Below are 4,777 nucleotides of genomic sequence, written 5' to 3'. Positions count from 1 at the left end.
ACTTGATGCATTAAGAACATATCAACCATCAACAGAAGCATTTGGAAGATCTCACCATCTTTTCTTTAGGTCCTGTACTAGAAATTACTGTGTTTACTTTCATGATCATATTGATTCCTGACATGTGCCCCTTTGCATATCTCCCTTGCCTAAAGACATGATTTTTATGCATATTTCCTGGTCATGTATGTTTTCTGTGTTGGTACCTTTCCCACTGGTAGTATGGTAACTTGTAGGAATATAAACTTTTTAAGTTCATGAGGTAGAGACTGAGGAGGAAGGAGACAGCAGAGATACTTTACTTTCACTTTATTTCCTATGTTGTTTAACTAAGTGTCATATTTTGAATTATATGGCCTCTGCTTGGCAAAAGTTAAGTTTGTGGAGGTTCATGAACTGAGGTTTTGAGAGAATGGTGACTTACAAAGTACATTGAACTGGGAGCTGCTTTTCTGCCTGCCCACATGTGGGAAGAAGCCTCAGGCGCTACATCTGTTAAATGGTGATAACCAAGCCTATAAAACCTAACTTAAAAGGTAGTTATAAGAATCCAATAGGATAATGCATTTTCACGTCCAAAAATGATAGTGATAAAACAACTCTCCATATACATTTCAGTTCTTTTTGGTTAAAATCTAGCAGATCTTCATCTGCTAGGGATAATGAAGGGCATTCATTATAAGTAAAAGAGGTTGTTGCTGCAAGGAAGTGTGGTGTAATGGAAAGAATCCTAGATGGTAGATAGAAGACCTGGACCAGAACATAATAAACCATGCAATCCTGAATAAGCCTCTTAATTTCCCAGTCCATTCTCCAGGTGCAAAATGGGGATAATGCTTGCAATAGCTTCCTTACAATTTCTTTATTCAGAAAGCACTTCATAAACTCTGTAAGCCAATGTAGGTATGAACTGGTTACCAAGTCTCATTCTCCTTAGCTGTGTGACTCTGAGTATGTCTCTTCTCCCTAGTTCCTTCTACTTAAGGCCTTGCTGATAAGGAGTTTTATTCTCTAGGTGATTACAGTATCATTATCCAAAAGTATTTCCTTAGATGAAATCAAAAATTGGCTCTCATCTACTTACATGCATCTTCTACCTACTTATTGCTCCTAGTTTTGGCTTTTTGGACCAAACCATGCAAGACAATGCTTCAAATCATGTGTAAGATCTCATAAGCCAATAAATATATTTTGGGAATTCTCTATCTAGTTCTTAGCATTTTGATGACTTGAATTTTAATATGGTTGAAAAGGGACTAATTAAGGGAGTGAAATAAAATTTAGATCCAAAGGACTGAAAGTGAAATAATAAATCATGATAGCAATTATTTCTGGAGAGGCAGAATATATAATACAAAGGAGAGAGAAATGGATTTGAAGTCAGAAGATGTAACTCCATCTGAAACTCAACTTCTTCCATTTATTATCTGTGTGATGCTGGGCAATTCACTTCATCTCTCTGAGTCTTAGTTTCTTCATCAGTAAAATGAGTGGAGAAGAGAGGACTTGATGGCCTCTAAGGTTTCTTGCAATGAAAGAAAGAAAGAAAAGAAAGAAAGAAAGAAAGAAAGAAAGAAAGAAAGAAAGAAAGAAAGAAAGAAAGAAAGAAGGAAGGAAGGAAGGAAGGAAGGAAGGAAGGAAGGAAGGAAGGAAGGAAGAAAAGAAGGAAGGAAGAAAAAAAGAAAGAAAGAAAGAAAGAAAGAAAGAAAGAAAGAAAGAAAGAAAGAAAGAAAGAAAGAAAGAAAGAAAGAAAGAAAGAAAGAAAGAAAGAAAAGAAAGGAAGGAAGGAAGGAAGGAAGGAAAGAAAGAAAGAAAGAAGGAAGGAAGGAAGAAAAGAAAGAAGGAAGGAAGGAAGGAAGGGGGAAGAAATGAAACATCACATTATAAAATTTTAATCTGCATTATTATCATCTTCTCTTTATTATGTCTAGGCAATCAACAAAACAATAAATCAAATCTTGATTTGTTATGTTTGCCAGTTTCCAAGGAATAAATGCTTATAATGAAAATTCAATAATCAGTTCTCATAAGAGTTGGTATAAGTTGGCTTCAGCAAACTCCTGTGCTGTAGTTTTCTAATAAAATGTGGTAATTAGATGCAAAGAATAAATGTGATATTTTTATGAATTTTTTTCTGAAGATTGTTAAAGATTCATTTTGGAATGTGTCCAGTAAGGTGAGTTTCAAATGGGGATCATTTTTCACCAGTAAATTAATTCATTCTTATGAAAGATTGAAATTCTTTCAACCTTGGGGAATGAAAGAGAAAATGTTGTAAGACTTTGGCCAGATGATTTTCTATCAAACATAAATGTTTCAGACAGCCTGGACGAAAACAAGGATTCCACATGTGACAGGATTCCATGAAATTGTGACAAATTGTCCCATTCACAGTCACACTGCCAGATTTCGTCACACAGTGTGGGAGACATTAATAAATATATGTCAGCCTGTCATCTCCTCACAAAACACTCCCTTAGCCCAAACAAATGGTCATTTTGTTGCCACAATGGCGATCTTTATGTGAGAAATACACACTCAACTTGTTTCCTTTAAACAGAGAATAACACAAAACTCTTTATACCTGGAAAATTCAACAACCATTCTTTACTGGAATCATAGATCATCTCCTCTGCCTCCCAGAATCTCTGCCAAAAAAAAAAAAAAAAAAAAAAGGGCAATCCTCTTATCTTCAAGGCTTTCAAGAAGAGTGATGGAAAACCGAACCTAATATATTGCAATATATTCCAATAAGATGAAAAATTGGAATGACTATCAAATAATTTTAACTTTCAATGATGTGACAGCATAGCTCAATGATGTGAGACTGCTGATTTGTTATATTTTTTACTTTCAGAGAATCCTAATGCAAGCATTAACTCTCTTCATAGTGGACTTATTTAATACTTTAAATAAAAATTCTCAGGAGAATTCTTCTGAAAGAGGAGGGGAACCTTTTTTTCTGTGTAGATGGGCACTAAAATATTAAGCAACTCACCCAGAATCACAAAGCCAATATGTGGTAGAGATACTGCTTGAACATATCTTCCTCACTCCTAACCCAGAACTGTCTGCACTACGTTACCTGGAACAAACACACACAAAATTACAGGATCATGATTTGAGAGCTAGTAGGGACCTCAGAGACTCACAAGAATAACGCATTCACATTACAGTTGAAGAAATTGAGGACAGAGAGATTTCAATGATTTGCTGTGGATCATACAGCTAAGTGTTTAAGGTGGAAAACAAAACCTGCTTTTCCTGATACCATAACCAGAATTTCACCAGCTATACCATGCAGTTCCTAAAATATTTCATATGAAACAAAATAACCCTCAAAATTAAAAAAAAAAAAAAGTTACTTGGCAGGACAACTTTCCAATAAAACTCACACTTACCTCTTGTGATGAGAAATAGCATTGAGTTAACTTCCATGTACATTAGTGTTAAGGCCCCCTAGCTCTACCTAAGCTCTCCTTTAGTTAATGGCTCTTTTAAGAGAACTAAATGGGACTTTCTTGTGCTGAAAGAGACCCTTCAATGCATGTGGCTAAGCAGTGCTCTGCCAAAAACCTGCCTATTCGCTCCAGGATGAGGACTCATTAATGAGCATTCATTGAACCTCATATTTGCAGAGTGATTTGCTCACTGTCTCTATCTTCCCTTTTATGATAGTGATGAGAGTAATACTGCTAATAACAAGAAATCTAGAACAGATGAAATGTAGAAGAAAATCCTTAGTCTTGGTCTGCTTAATTGATTTGAAATCTGAATTAGAGTAAGGTAGGGAGAAATCAATAAATGCTAATGTTATAGGTGTGCGTTGAAAGTTGTCCCTTAGATTCTTCTTCCAGTTCTACCTCTAATCCTTTAGGTGATAGACTTAAGTTTCTTTCACGTATCTTTGGCTCAGTTGGGCCAAATTTCTCCACTGGATAATACTTTTTGCTTATTCAACTAAAAGATATTCCCTGACAACTCTGTCCTCACCCCCATGGGATGTATGTATCCTGCCAGAGTTGGTTTGGGGTTGGGTTTTGCAAAATCAGGGTTTTTACCCAACAATGGATAATTTGGGTTTTGGTTTTGGCGCCATGGACTATAAGAACATGGAGTATTTACACTTTCCAAGTTTTCTTAGCTAACTGGTGACGCATCCTGAAACAAGAATCTCTTTTTCCCCTTTCCAATAATTCTTTCTCTACTATAAAAACAGCTGTATGTGAGTCTATGTATCTGTTTGAATGCATTTTCCAAAAGTATTAAAAAAAAAAAAACTTTAATCCAAAAAAAAAAAAACAAAAACCATACAATACCATCATTGCAAAATTGTTCATCAGAATAGACAAAATCTCAATGTCCTCTACCGAGAGAAGAGCTAAGGGTTGGGATGAGATAACCAGAAACAAGGATTCTTCACTTAAAAGCAAAATAGTGACTTCCTACTTTTTAAGCTAGTTATCCTTCCCTGACTTCACACACACACACACACACACACACACACTTTCTATACTTCAGTTTCATTCCTTTCCCCACAAGTTCATACCTCCTAAACTTACCTTTTCATGATTAAAGGAAAATAGGAAAATGAGGAAAATGGCATTAAACTCCTCTATTTCTCAGAGAATAAATAACTAGGATGGTTGACTTTTCTTCCCACTCCTAACTCTCTAATGATTTACTTTTTGTTTAATTTTTCTCATACACAACATGTTTTTATCCAAACCACTGCCTGGCCTTATTTAAGGTCCATTGTCTGTTTCTTCTGTTTTTA

General features: G+C 35.4%; 1 long non-coding RNA gene across 1 annotated transcript; it reads right to left on the bottom strand.

The window, feature by feature from the left end:
• Positions 1–301: 301 nt before the first annotated feature.
• LOC127549696 (uncharacterized) lies at positions 302–3,506 on the bottom strand. The gene is made up of 3 exons (XR_007950698.1): positions 2,999–3,506; positions 2,585–2,648; positions 302–1,525 (listed from the first exon to the last, which is right to left on the bottom strand). It is a non-coding gene; the product is annotated as an uncharacterized LOC127549696 (long non-coding RNA).
• Positions 3,507–4,777: the final 1,271 nt, after the last annotated feature.

Source organism: Antechinus flavipes, chromosome 1 (assembly GCF_016432865.1).
Source record: "Antechinus flavipes isolate AdamAnt ecotype Samford, QLD, Australia chromosome 1, AdamAnt_v2, whole genome shotgun sequence".
Lineage (NCBI taxonomy): Eukaryota > Metazoa > Chordata > Mammalia > Dasyuromorphia > Dasyuridae > Antechinus > Antechinus flavipes.
Note: the sequence above shows the minus strand (reverse complement) of the source record. Positions and strands in the feature narration are given on the sequence as shown.